Consider the following 15,856-nt stretch of genomic DNA (forward strand, 5'->3'; position numbering starts at 1 on the left):
TCACAAAGGTGTACATCGAGCATGGAAGACCAACAGCCAAGGCCAGGATTTTCGTTAAATAATACATTGAGTTTTGGTTTGTTTTTGATGTACCATATTGTATATCGTATCAGTTTTGTTCTATTAAGAGATTTAAATTATAATCTGTATTGTTTTATTAAGACATTATCTATATCAGTCTGTATTGTTTAATTAACACTCTAAAAATGCTTGGTTTAAAATAACCCAAGTTGGGTTAAAAATGGACAAACCCAGTGATTGGGTTGTTTTTACCCAGCTGGGTAGTTTTAACTCAACTATTGTTTAAAAATCGGTTGGAAATTAAGTTAATTTTGGGTTCATTTTAAGCGAGCCATATAGTAATTTTTAAACAATAGTTGAGTTAAATAAAACTACCCAGCAGGTTGGGTCAAACATTTAACCCAACTGGTGGGGTAAAACAACCCAAACACTGAGTTTGTCCATATTTAACCCAACTTGGATTGTTTTTAACCCAGCATTTTTTTTTTTTTAGAGTAAAGGGATTTAAATATTGGTTGTTTTGTTCTATAAAGGGATTTAAATATTGGTCGTTTTGTTCAAAGCGAGAATAAGTGATTCTTAAAAAGTTCAAGTGTTGCAAAATTTTTGAAAAGCCTAAAGCTTCAACACACGCCGTGAGAAAGCAATTGAAGGAGTTAGCCAATAGTCGCTTTTGTTTTAAGCAAGAGTAGACAATTCTCAAATCCCCTGCAAGACAAATGAGACGGCACTGCAGTAAACACGCTGGAGCGCCTACCTAAAGAAGTGCCCTGCACTTTTCTGAGTGTGCTTGTTTCTCCTTCGGTGCATTATCTGGTCTCGCGCGTGCGTGTGTACCTATTCATTTGACTGGAGGGTAAATATTTGCCTTGGCAGTGTCAGCGGGGGCCCGGCCTGAGTAAGTGGCACTGAGGGAATTCTCCCATGTTCCAGGGGGAGAGACAGGCACTGGCAGCGCCTCACAAAGCCCAGCTGAGCTCACTGCCAGCGGACTGCACGTGGAGCCGGCACGCTGCTTTTTCCCATCGTGCATCTCTCGCATAAAAGCGGACGGAGTCAATGCAGCTCTAAATGTCAAGTGTGATATAAAGGCACTTACGTCAAAATGAGATAAGATTACAGTGGGCTCTGCTGGGGCACCGAAGGCAGAACCCTCAAGAGCACCAGGAAAATGCATTAGTGCATGACAAACAGAGCGAAAGAAAAGCGTCTTTCTTATTTCGAGCGCAACTGTCTACGTCTTACAAACAGAAATTCGGTGGACATATTACCACAACTTACATAAGTGCATGGTTGCAAGTTAAAAATTCTAATTTATTCATTTAATTAACCTTTTGAGTTGTAAACATTATTTTGATGAGTACTGCTGACATGTGGATCATTACATCAACTTAATATTCTGTGTAATTTCAACTCAATTTTCAGTAGCACTTTATTTTACAGTCCTGTTTCGCATGTACATTATTGTCATGTTTCGCAATACTTATTGTAATGATTACAATAACTAGGTAATAACTACACTCTAATAAATACTGGGTTAAATACAACCCAAGTTGGGTTAAATATGGACAAACCCAGCGATTGGGTTGTTTATTTTATGTGTTTTTTAGTAAAGGGAAAGACCTATAATATCTCACGTATTCAGTAAATGCTAAATAGGTTACATTTAACATACTATGCTAGCTGTTAATTTGAGTTCCAACGCCAGCATTGTATGTTGAAATTAGTTGGAACAATTAGTTTTGAGTAATCAACTTAAAAATGTGTGTTTATGCTCAATGTAGTTGTTGGTTAGACATAATTTCATTAGAGGTTGTCATAACTCAAAAAACTGTTTTTAGAGCATACACTCTTAAAAATAAAGGCTCTTTATTGGCATTGATGGATCAACATTCATAGAACCTTTCCATTCCACAAAAGGTTGTTTTGTGGAAAAAGGTTCTTTAGATTATTAAAATGTTCTTCACACTAAGAAAAATGGTTCTTTTAAGAACTGTTCACTGAAAGGTTCTTTGGGGAAGCAAAAATCATGCTGCAAAAACCCAATTTTTAAGAGTATATAGTATACATGTGCTAACTGACGCAAAGCACTATAAATCCATCTTTAATGCTTGCTAATCCCTCTCAGATATGTTTTCCCTTCCTTGGAAATGTGCTTAACTCTTCCCGCTGCGTTCGTGCCTCTCATCTCTGCACAAATCTCCACACCTGCCTGGCCTCCGAGGAATCCCCCTCATCCCGGACGAACCCCCACTCTAAGCGGGTTAGACTCGCTGCCCATGTCAGATGGGTGAGCGATGACTCACGCTGCTCATCAATGGCGTAAATCCCATCAGTGATGCTCATCAATGCTAATTAGGCCCAAATCTGCCGGGCAGGAGGCCTGTCGATCTGCACAGCACTTGGTCCCCGATTGCTTATTGATTTGATTTACCTCTTGCGTCACGGCGGCCCCCACAGACCAGAGCCGATTCAAAGGGACAGGTGAGGAGGATCATAGGAAAGAACATTAGAAGATTGTTTCATTACTACAGAAAAGACAAACAACATGGCCAGCTGGAGAGAATACAGACGTCTCTTAGATCATTAGTGAGGGATCTGCCTTGTGAACTGGCCACTGCTGATTATTCATGATGTTAAACGCATAACTGCCTGTATGTACAGTACGTGCCAGGGTTGGACAAATTTTAGAAATTAAACAGCCAACACTGGACAAAACCTGACAATAACACAGGAAACATTGGGGTTTAAATATGTCGCGTTCACGCTATGTCGTAGTTACCATAAATAAAGCTCCGTATGCTTTCAAATCGCTCTTGCTGTACTTTGATGTCATACACCGATTGATCTGACGAGTTTACACGTGTAACTGCAAGTCCTACAAGCAGGTGAATGCTTTTGTACAGTTCAGAATCATTACGGTAATTATGACATGGCATGAACACAGCTATACACAAAGAGTTACTGGCAAATAAGACACACCTGGAATGAGGGGAGCCAAAAGAACTACAAAAGGACTACAAAACAGAGACAGGAAACAGGAAACTTAGACTAAACATAAAAGTCCAAAATGACACAGAATGTGAAACATGTGACACACACACAGTAAGCTGAACTGGAATTTGAATTGAAATGGCAGGAAGTGGAATTTATTGAATTTCCAACCTGGTTCACAAAAGCTGACAAATAAATAAATAAATAAATAAATATTATTCTAAAATAGTATATATTAAATGAAACATCATTTCAAAGATATCTGTCTATCTACACTCTAATTTGAATGGCATTTATGCATCTTTTTGCATCATTTTGTAGGCGAACACAACACTCTAAAAGATGCTGGGTTAAAAATAACCAAAGTTGGGTTAAAAATGGATAAACCCAGCGGATGGGTTAAATGTTTGCCCAACCTGCTGGGTAGTTTTATTTAACTCAACTATTGTTTAAAAATTACTTGCTTAAAATGAACCCAAAATACATTGGAAATGAACATTTATTAATATGTTTAATCAATAATAATTAAATAAAAAACATTTATTAAATTGCTTATTAATAAATGTTCACCTTTTGATTATTACTGTTGCCTCTAGTAATTATGTGTCTGATTTCCAACCTATTTTCATTTTAACTCAGCCATATAGTCATTTTTAAACAATAGTCGAGTTAAATAAAACTACCCAGCACGTTGGGCAACGCACTGGGTTTGTCCATATTTAACCCAGCATTTTTTAGAGTGTAGTATCATTTTATTTTATTTTTTTCTCAACATACACTATTCCACAGTAAGAGGCTCTCATATAAAGCAGTCTGGAGAGATTGAGAAACACAGAGCTAGTTAGTGTAAAAGCAAGTTGAAACATTCCCTCTAAAATGAAAACAGAAAACTGGGCCACATTTGCACTGTAAAGTCTGAAGCCACCCCGAAGCATACAAATCTGGGCCCCTGGTCAACACTGATTTTACTCCATATGGGAAATTTGCACTTTTTATTACAAATTGCGCATTAGTCTAATAAGAACCAGACAAGACACAGACTACACCTCCCCGAAATGCCAACCCACAGCCAAGCACATTCGAAAGGGTCGTTCTGCTCGGAAAAGTCACTTCAGGGCAGCCAAGTCTGCATTTTTCACAACGTTTACCTCGATTTACCTTGATTTAACCATTTACAGTATCAGTGAATCATAATCAGAAACAATTTTAGACAAAGAGCATGTAGATTACACAAGCCTCAATCCAAAATAAATTCAGCATTGCTCATTGTCGTTACGGATCTCTCTCGTGGGACTGAGAGACGGCACTAAAATAGACCATAAATGATGCACAAATTAAACTCGCAAGCGTCGCAACTGTGATCAAGGTGGAAATGTTATGTCTCATCTGTCTCTGAGGCCATTTTGAGCCTTTCCAATAAGGTGATGTGCTGTTTTTTCCACTGGTTTTAGCACGGGTGACATCAGAGCAGGGCAGCGAGGGGCTCTGGACGGGCTGTGATTGGGTTAGCGACTCTAATGGCCGAGTCTGTAGAGGGACTGCATTAACCTCACAGCCACACTACTGATTACATTCATAACACTAATGAGAACGTGTCTGGTGTCCCAAATCAGAGTAATAGAGCCTAACAGAAACCCGAGAGAGACGCGAGAAAACACACACTCACGCAAACCTTCTGCTCTCCATCTGTAACATGATCCAGTTGGTATAACTGAGAACAATATCTCTGAAACTCTCTGAATATACAGTACATGCCACACAACTGACAACTGACTTTTTACACTGTTGTAAGTTGTAAATAAAACTGATTATTGAAGACACTCTTTCAGTCGTTCTCCTTCACATTTAATTCCATGTGCAATTTCTTGGTAATTATTTGTGAAATTTACTAGCAATTTAGATTTTTTTCTGCTTGAGTGCAATTGCGAAACTGATTTTATACAACAGTTCAATAAATAAGAAGTTAATATTGTGTTTAGACTCAACATTGACTGTTTTGCTCAGTTTTGCCAAAGAAAATATAAAGCCAGAGCAGAACTGTTCATCTTCGAGCAACACTCAACAGCATTTCATTTCTGAATCCACGTTTTGAACGAATCGGGTGAACTAATGATTCAATTGACCATTCATAAAGAGAGCCATTTACTTCATTCCTGAATGAATCAGCCATTTGAACGAATCGAATGAACGAATGATTCAATGACTTAATCATTAAGACATTTACCGCCACCTACTGGCAGTTTTAGTTTCTTATTTAGAGTATAATTTCATTATAATTGCAAGTTATCAGAATTATGTGACTAAAAACTCGCAATTGCGAGAAAAAAGTCAGAACTGTGACTTTATATCTTGCAATTCTGAGGTTATAACATGCAATTCTGACTTTATAACTCGCAATTCAACGGCATTTCATTTCTGAATCCACGTTTTGAATGAATCGGGTGAACCAATGATTCAATTGACCATTCATAAAGAGAGCCATTTACTTCATTCTTGAATGAATCAGCCGTTTGAATGAATCACATAAATGAATGACTCAATTACTAAATTATTAAGACATTTACTGCCACCTACTGGCAGTTTTAGATTCTTTTTTAGAGTATAATTCCATAAAAAATTATTACATGTTTCCATATTAATAATAATAAAATAAAAAAAAACATTAAAGGTATAGTTCACCCAAAAATATTTCTTTCTGAAGCAACTTTTTGTGATGTCTGTTTGATGCTTTACACAATAATGACTTTAAATGATCTTTTGGGGGTAATTTTTTAGCCAGATTTCATGTGCAATTAATTAGATTAAAATTTTTAATCATTTGTCAGAGGTTCTGACAAAATGTTAATTGATGCAGGCTATTTAATAAATTTTTTTTAATTTGAATTATTTAAAAAAAAATCAGTTGAATGAACGATTCAATGACTCACTCAAAGACTTCACTTACTTCATTACTGGATGAAACAGCATTTTTTAACAGTCGCTTGTCACCTCCTACTGGTGTAACGATATAATTGATACAATCGTTATTTGAAGCATCAAGTTACTTTCAAAAGGTGATTTACTATATTTTGATCGCTACCGTAGACATCAGTGTTTATATCTGAGCTATAGACTTTTATCCCAGTACTTCTGTGATAATTTGAATGATTGTAACATAAATAATAATACGGTGTGGTTGAAAATACTGTTTGTGAAGCTGTTTCCCACATATATATGACAACGGCTCTCTCTGGATTACTTGTCAAAGTTTTAATAGACACATGAGAATTGTTGTCATCAAGGTCACGATCTTTTAACAATTAATCAGCTCTATTGTTTGGTTTTAGTTGAGTTTAGCATTAAAAATCTCCCAGCTAAGGCATTTTAAAAGATTTAGTATTCCCAAAGTTAAACAGTAATAAATCTTAAAGATACCAAGTTGAATTCTTCTCAGAAAATCAATAATTTACTTTAAAAGATGACGGTGCTCCAGACAACATGAACATGACAACATTCCTGCCCGGCAAGAACAGCCCATTTTTGATGACTTTTAAAAGACATATATGACACAACAAACTCTCTCTTCCTAGAGTCGCAGAGCACTCGGGACACAGGCTTCATTGTCTGCCGAAGGTTCAGAGCTGTCCTTGCATTTACAGCGGCGGCTTTCTCTGAAGCCTGGATAAGAGTTTTCCAGAAACCGGGAGCATCTTATACTGAACCTGATGTTTAATGAGTCAGAGAAAGCATGGTGCTCAATGGTGCCATGCATGATTGAACTGACACCATCCACACTGTCCACAGGCCAAGGTCCATTTGCAGGTGTCTGTGATGCTGAATACGGGAAATGTCCCTCTTTTAACTGTTCAGGCAGACGTTCACGTGAATGATGCTTGTGTTGGCAATGTTTATACAACTGCTGCTTATGGACCAAAACTAAACAGAACACTTGCATTGGGTTTTGTGTTTATAAAAAAGAAGTGAATCTTTATGCCTTATGCTAAAAGATATTTAGCATACTACTATTTGCGTGATGTCAAATAATGAAGAAGGGATGTTAAACTAGCACTCGATCTTTTGGGCTAATCGTTTCACTGGAAATGGAAGGTGAAGTCGACAGCATTGCATTGTGGGACCCAGTATGCTACTGTATGCAGTGTGCTCTGGTTTTATACTTCATATTTTGGCAAATGGGTTCCATGTATGCAGAAAATCGTGGAAAATGTGCATATTCTGTACAATATAAGAGGTTGTTTACATTAAATATTTTTGGGAAATTTACATGTCTTGTCATGTGACTAAACTAATAATTATAGTAATAATAAACTTAATAAAAAAATATTTTGATATTTTAAATGATTATTGCTATAATTATCTTTCAATTCCTCAATACAAATAATAATAATAATACATCTAATGATACATAATAATAATAATAATAATAATTTAATATGAAAATATTTTTATATATTAAAACTATTACTGTAATAATGATCTTTTATTGCCACAATAATAATAATACACTTAATATGAAAAATATTTTGATATATTTAAATTATTTTCTATAATTATCTTTAATTTCCTCAACAACAACAACAACAACAACACATTAAATGATACATTATAATATATAATAATAATAATGCATTTAATATGAAAAATTACTGTTATAATTATCTTTTTACCACAATAATAATAATAATAATAATAATAATAATACACTTAATATTAAAAATGGTTTTTATATTTATTTTTTTATTTCCTCAATAATAATAATATATTTAGTGATACATTACATGTAGTAATAATAATAATGATGATAATACATTTAATATAATTTAATATATTTAAACTGTCACTGTTCTCTTTCATTAGCACAATATTAATAATAATAATAATGCAATTAATATGGAAATATTTTAATATATTTAAATTATTATTGTTATAATTATGTTTCATTACCTTAATAATAATAATAATAATAATAATGTTGTTGTTGTTGTTAGTTTAGAGTATTAATCCCATTGGGGCAATTAGTTATAACTACAGTGCTGCTTAACATAAATAGACAAAACATGCACAAAAAAAAAAAAAAAAAAAAATCAATCAATCAATCAATCAATCAAAGAACAAAACACATACTGCATACTACTGTCTTTCAAATATATGTAATATGCAATTCTGAAATGTACATATGTAGTATTCCTTAAACTGTAACCTTAGACCAGACATCCTAATCCCAGATAACCAGGTAATGGGGGAAATAAAATAAAAGAATATTGCTTGTGTCAGCATCATTCAGGGTGCGAGGGGACCTTGAAAGTACAGGAGCGCATCTTTGTGTGCGTATAGACTTTTGCCAGTTTGCTGTAACCATGGATACGAGAGTGGCAGGTGATGAGGTGTGGAGACATATTGTGGTGTGAAGTGAGGCTGAGGGAGGAACTCGTCTATATAATCAACATCCTCTCAGGCACCTGACTCAGCATGAACAGAGATGGGAGGACTAGGGAAACAACTTCAGAAACAAATGAAAACTGCAAACACAATCCACGGGCCTGTAAGAAACCACCTAGCAACCATCTATCATCACCCTAGCAACACACTAAAAATCACTCCGAAAATGTGAATAACTGCATAGCAACAACCCAAAATACTCATCGTTGTGGTGAGTTTTGCAGGGGTAAGCATCACTCCATCTACTAAAATCAAGATAACTTTTTATATTAAAAGTTTTTAATAATGTACAGCGGGAACATTTTCACTGATATGATTACAAAATAGCTGATGTCCAGCATTTTTTTTTTTTTTTTTTTTACCAAATTCTTCAGGGGACAAACAATAGAGAAGAGTTAAACCAGAGTTCACAGCAAAAGAATTATGTTCCTAATTATTGTTCAGCGGGAGATTATTGAACACAAATGGATATTTACCCTGATTAGCTGCTACATTTGTGACTTGTAAGCACATTCTAAAATAAATGAAATAAAAAAATAATCGCATCAAGAGTTTAAGAGACAATTGCTATGTTTCCATCCACCTATTTATATGCAAATTTTGGGTTATTGGATAAAGAAAAAATTGGGATGGAAACATCAAGATGAGCATAAAATGCACAACAAACACTCACATGACTAACCAGCAGATCAGTTTCATTCAAATTCAGTCTCACACGATTGCGTTCCCAAAGACCAGCATCCGAACGCAAGATAACATGACAGCGTTTATGAAGTGCAGCAGTCGGTTCTGTAAATAAAAATCAAAGGGAAACTGATTTTGAACAATAACATATAAACCTTTACTGTGGGCTACGAGGTTGTTAATCGATAGCATTTGCTTCTGTTGAAGACGTGAGCTCGCATTATTTCAGCATAGTTTTAAAATAATCATGTTTAACAGCGGAAAAACTACATTACCCATGATGCTATGCAGAAAATTCCACCAATCAGAGAGTCGAAACAAGCAACATGTGCCAAAAGATCTTGTTAGCTCCGCCCACTCCCATGAAGTACTGCGAACGGCGTAATCGAGTCTACGCTCTCAAAATAAATGTGTATATATATGCATATTTTGCAATAAACGTCAAATACGTTTTTATATATATATATATATATATATATATATATATAATCAACATTTGTAAATGAGTAGTTTTCTGTTTCTCCACAGTTTTTAATTTGATTATGCTGTTCGCAATGCTTAATGGGATTGTAGTTACTAAAGCTGTAAGGAAACAGTCTTTTTGTCCGTCAAAGTTTGTAGTGTTTGATTATCTTGGTTCATGGCTTATAACTCTTTAACAAAGACTTTTTAAAAATCCCTATGGGAAAAATTAAAGGTGCAATATGTAATATTTTCTGTCCACTAGAGGTCGCTAGAGGCCTATTCAAAACAAAGGCATAGCTTGATGACGCCAAGTTTGAGCGCGGAATCTTGGGACATGTGGTCTTCACCTCTCAGCCGGTGGAAAACAATTGGGATAGGACTTGGGCAGAAATCATGCTTATGGATGCGATTATTAATGTTACTGTAGTATGAAGCAGAGCAGGTTGAGTGTTGTTGGAGCTGAACGAGGCCGCTGGAGCGATTGCGCAACAAACGCCTCACGAGCAGCGTAACTTTTATTATGCCACAGTCGCGCCGGCGCTGCTTCCGCTTTTCCGTTCAAGCGTATGAGGTAACACAGCTCTGTTTATCATATTAGATACATTTGAGTGTGTTGAAAATGATGTTATAACGTTACTCTGTGCTTTCGCTCGGCGGCTGCTGTGAGACACTTGTTACACACTGCAGTACGATAGATCGATTTTAGAATATCATATTAAATGCTGGATGGCTTGTGTTGATAAATGGCATGCAATTAATTTTAAAACGTATTGTATGATGGAGAAAATACTGTATTACTGTTACTAAAAATAAAGCTGCATCTGATTGTGCTATGTTAGCTACTTCACAAAATAGTGTTTTTCTCTGAGGCATGGTAAAGCATGGTACTCACAAAAAATCAAGAAAATTAGATTTAAACTATAAGACTAAACATGTTGAGCTATATAACAATAATTAGTTTTCTGTCTATAAATATATCAAAACAGTTGTTCCCTTGTCTATTAAAACATGTGAATATAATTGCGTCTTTGGTGTTTCCATGATTTCTACAAAATAAAACCGGAAACCGAGGGTAACGTGGGTATGATGCAATTGACAGGCGACTCCTCACACATCCCGGAGCCTTGGTTAAAATAGCAATTTTCTCACGATCTACAAATAGTTGTAAACATTTGAGATATTGTAAGTACTCAAGTGAACAAAATATATAACACTGGCCTAGTGGTTTTTGGATATTTTACTGCAAAATTATTACATATTGCACCTTTAATGGAAAAAAATACTTGGCGGGAAAAAGTGGGCGGACGCTAATGCACTCTATTGCGTTTCGTCTGCACGCTCTGAGGCAAAAGTCATTTATAATCTACAAAAAAAGAGCCACAGCATCTTTTCACCATGCAATTGCAGCAGTTCCCCTTTTTATTACATATATTTTGCGGCAATTTCCCAGTAAGTGACATGGGATAGAAACGGTGCTTTATTCGCAAATGTTTTAGGCCTATGCGATATTCCAGTTTTGCACGCAAGTTAAATTCCTAATGTAAGCATTTCCCCCCAGCATTTTGAGCACTGTTGAGCGAATTCTGATTGGCCATTGTGTTCACGCACTCAACAGTTATGTTTGTGATTGGCTACAATGATCAACGCTTCAAAAACATGTTGTAAATAGACTAAATTTAATAATAAATCAATTTAAGATGTCTATTTACAATATTTTTAAAGCGTTGATCACTGCTGGCCAATCAGAGGTGTTTAAGAATCCTCTCAAAAGTTATCGTCGCATTTTTAAAATTTCAGTACCGACTTGGTACCGAAGTTGGTACATTTGACAACACTAATGTGGACAGTCAATAATTTTAGATCAGATTCCAATCGGATACACAAATAATGGGATTTGGATTGACAGTGTGAATGTAGCCTAATTACGAATTTATAATTATGGGTGTAAACAAACTGACCACATTTACATTAACAAAAATATCCCAACATTAACCACAACTTAGACACTTTCTGAGTATCTACGTGTCATGTAAACACAATAAAGCTAAACAAAACACCATGAATTATAATAATAAAAAGGCTTTGGTTAAAGTAAAAACAAACAAAACAAAACTACTATCCTCCATCCCTAGACTTAACGTCTTTGTTATTTCTTCCTAAACCTCAGTCTAAATTCTGTTCATTTTTTCCCCTCATAATTGTCCTTTTCCCGGAGCACAATTCCATATGAGCAGGAATCCCTCTTGTGTGAGCGTCCGTCCAGCGCCCGAGGCTGACCGCTCTCTGTTCCAATACCAAACAAACGAGCATGCCAGCGCACGCTTTTCCTTCTTGCACCAAAGATCTCAAACAAACGGAAGTGTTAAGTGCCTAACGAAGACGCACCACTTTTCTGGCTCATATCTGCCATGAGACAAGAGATAATTGGGGAAACTGGGACAGGGTGGATCTTTCAATCACTTTCTCATGCTTTTAGATCTCAAGAACTTTTGAACGAGATTAGAAGCAGACTGTTCCTGATTTATCGGAGCGCTGCGACTCAGTAATTTAGTTTTAAATCTCAGCCAAAAATAAAAGTTGTCATCATTTACTCGCCCTCACGATGTTCTGCAGCTGCAGACTTTTGTTCTAGGGAACAAGAAAAGGAGAAGCCCTTTTCCATATGATACCAAAAGAATGGTGATGCAGGTTGTTGACCTCTCAAACAAAACTTGTGCGCTATATTGCGAATCATACAATAGCTTTGTGTGACAAACAGATATAAATTAAAGTTATTATTCACTGAAAAACATTTCAACCAATCATATTTGACTATTGCATGTCATGTAACCAACTGCAAATATGTATGTCAAAGTGCAAAAGTGCTGAAGAATGATAAAAACATCGTTAAAGAGCTCGAGCATTTAAAGCGACAGACGTCATAACTGCAGCCTGTTAGTGGATGCTAATATACAGTAGTTATCATGACGGTTATCATTATAGTTAACATTCTTGGTGTGAACAGGCCTTAAAGCCAATGAAATCAAAATTGACAGTTCTAATTTTTATAGAATATTGCAGTGTTTATTATAAATTATTTATCCATGCACATCAGCCTCGTAATCTTCAATCAAAATAACTTCCCCTCCCTCTTGCAGCGATTTTTCTACTCAATTGAAAGACTTGACTGCCATCGAGGAGGCAGATATAGAGAATGTGAAGCTGGCGTCACGCCGTGTTCAGTTCTTGTCTGGTTTGTTTATATCGCGCTGCCTTTCTGCTAGTGACGTTAAGGGCAGTATTTTTGATTTTCTGTCCTGATTGTGAAAAATGACGCCATTGTAGGTCATTTATGCTGAATCGAGAATTGCAACAGGAGCTCACATCATCGTTTAGGGGAAAAACTGGACGGTGTAATACAATTTTCGCCTTTTTTACGTGTAAAAACACACTAAGGGAAGTTGGTTGAGGAGGTAACGGGGAGACGCTGTATAGCAAATATAATAATGTCACTGATTGAACCCATTGCCTATCACTCAATAAAATAATCACATAGCTGAGTGTATTTGAAAGTGTTGTATTTTGTTTGGTTTAATAATTAACATTACATTTGCGAGTATGACTCTCACTCGGCTTGTGAATGAGTATAACTGGCACGCAGCCACTTCAAAACTGTTCACAAGCTTCTATGGGTTTGATTTTGGTTGTCATTTGTTGAAATAAATACAAAAAAATACTGTCTGCTGAATGCCCCTCCGATTCTCCTTTGTGGTCATATGGGAAAGTGAATATTTACAAAGAAAATATTAAAACTACAGTTACATTTACACCCTTCCAACAAAGAAATGGATTGACTTCTGTCAGCCTGTTGAACACGTTTTTTTTTTTTTGGACATTTTCTACCATATGATGGCTGAAGCAGCAGCGCGTGACAGTTTTCGCGCTAACCAGATCAACATTGTGAACGGAATTCTACAAAACTGAAGTGAAAACAGCAAATGATCATGCAATGGGATAAAATATCTTCTCTTCCCTGCAAACAATACCATGAAGAATGTGAATATTTAACCAAGTCGAAAACAAAAAGGTAAGCAGGTATCCATATTCATTTCAGTATCAGCAGACGCAAAACTCTATAAAAGGTGACAACTTTTAAAGGTAAAAAACGATATAAGTTACGTAAATGATAAAAGCTCATTGTGGTTGCTCGGTTTGATAGATTTGAGCAACAATAAACGACAGCGATTCCTATATTAGAAAAATCACTCCTTGCCCTCCAGCCGCATTTCGCGCTGCACCAATGACGTCATGTGCAAATAACCTATTCCCCACAGACAAAATCAAGCCCCGCCCTACATTTGTTCTTGTTCGAGAAGCTGTTTCACTTGGATATATGTCGCACTAGATAAGAAAAGACTATTCCAACGTCTGTTTCATGCCGACTTTAAGACTTTGAATATAGTATACGCTACTTTTATAATGTGTTTAAGTGCTATAATCGGGTCCCTGGTGAATCTACCAACCCAGAAAACACGAAAAAGGACAACCCAGTAACTTTGTTTTGGCAAGCCTTTCTCTGCAAGCATGTGAAAAAACGAGCCACTCAGATTTCACTCTTCTTGTGACGTAGGAAGGGGATCTTATTATAATATTACCGCCCCTTAATCTGCATGTTCCACCCACGGCGCCACCATTTTGTTTTCGCAAGGGTGTACCAGTTCTAACGCCATGGCAAAACAAAAACGAGGGTCAATTCAACGCTAGATTTGCACTAAAGTTTAACATGACGGAACATGCTAGTCGATGAGCTGAATCAACTCCACAGCAACTACATAAATTTATCCACTAACCATTCAGAAACGTCCAGTTTCATTCTAAAAGTTGTAACTTCTTCCTGAGTCTCTCCATCAGTGTCCGACTTGGTTTTGAACAATGTAAGGCTGAACACCGTTACTGACAATCCTCATTTTGGCTGCGTGAGATTCTCCAGCTTTGTTGTTGTTAAGCGACCGAAGCGCGAGCTGTTAAAGCTCCGCCCTCTTCTGGAGCAGCAGCTAATTTGCATTTAAAGGGACACACACAAAAACGGTGTGTTTTTGCTCACACCCAAATAGGGGCAAATTTGACAAGCTATAATAAATGATCTGTGGGGTATTTTGAGCTGAAACTTCACAGACACATTCTGGGGACACCAGAGACTTATAATACATCTTGTGAAAGGGGCATTATAGGTCTCCTTTAGGAGATTGTCAACCTGAATTCCACACTCACTTTCATCATATAGAAAAGAGCAGCCAGAACATCCAGCTTTTGTGTTTAATGGGACAAAGAAAGGGTGAGTAAATGATAACAGAATCTATCCCATATCTGGTCGGTGTGATGAGCCAAAGCCAAAATAGCGTGTTTGTTGCACAGGCCGTGTTGGCTGGCTGTTCCTGAAGCCTTCTGGACATGTTCCTCCTGTAATCCTGCTCTCTCTCTCTCTCTCTTCTCGGCCAGTTTGCTAAGTGGAGCATTTCTCCCCCACTAACGGCACGCTGCTGTTAAGTTACACACATGGCTCTTACTTCCATTAACGTCAGACCGAATCACGTCGTCAGCGTCAGAGCTCGTGTACACGCCGTGTATTAGCAGATGCGTTCTGCCCTGTGATTGACACGAGGGTGCGTGCAACACAAAGCCCGGGATCACTGAGAGAAGTTGGTACCAAGACACAGCAACTGAATTTCATGGAACGATATTGATTATTTAACATGCATGTGATGCGTCTAAGTGATATAAACTGCAGCCTTGCGGGGAGATATGAATGATTCATAATTCTTCATGGAAAAAAAATGAAAAAACCCACACCAGTTTTCCACATCGAATCCACAGTTAGATATTTTTCATTTACTGTGGTAAGTACTTTAAACACATGATTAAACAAATCAAGAGTATAAACATTAGGGATGGACGATATGGCAAATGTAATATACAGTATATCAGATTTATTCAGCAATTATGCATTAACTTGATCAAAGCTGACAGTAAAGTAAATGTTTCAAATAAATGCTGTTTTTTGAACAACTTTCTAATCATCAAAAAAAAAATGCATTACGGTTTCCACAAAAATATTAAGAAGCACAACTGTTTTCAACATTGATAATAAGAAATGTGTCTTGAGCAGCAAATCAGCAGATTTCTGAAGGATCATGTGACACTGAAGACTGGAGTAATATATATATATATATAAATTATAGATATATAATTATATAATTATAATATATATAATTAATCC

General features: G+C 36.4%; 1 protein-coding gene across 7 annotated transcripts in view; it reads right to left on the minus strand.

The window, feature by feature from the left end:
- The window catches only part of pde3a (phosphodiesterase 3A, cGMP-inhibited), a 112,187-nt gene that overhangs the window by 68,851 nt on the left and 27,480 nt on the right, over positions 1-15,856 (minus strand). The window contains exon 2 of one of the 7 annotated variants that reach the window (XM_051890717.1): positions 9,125-9,240. The exons of the other annotated variants lie outside the window; for them this stretch is intronic. The gene's annotated coding sequence lies outside the window, so the exon portion shown is untranslated. The remainder of the gene's footprint in view (positions 1-9,124; positions 9,241-15,856) is intronic. 7 annotated transcript variants of the gene reach the window in all.

This window comes from Ctenopharyngodon idella, chromosome 4, assembly GCF_019924925.1.
Source record: "Ctenopharyngodon idella isolate HZGC_01 chromosome 4, HZGC01, whole genome shotgun sequence".
Lineage (NCBI taxonomy): Eukaryota > Metazoa > Chordata > Actinopteri > Cypriniformes > Xenocyprididae > Ctenopharyngodon > Ctenopharyngodon idella.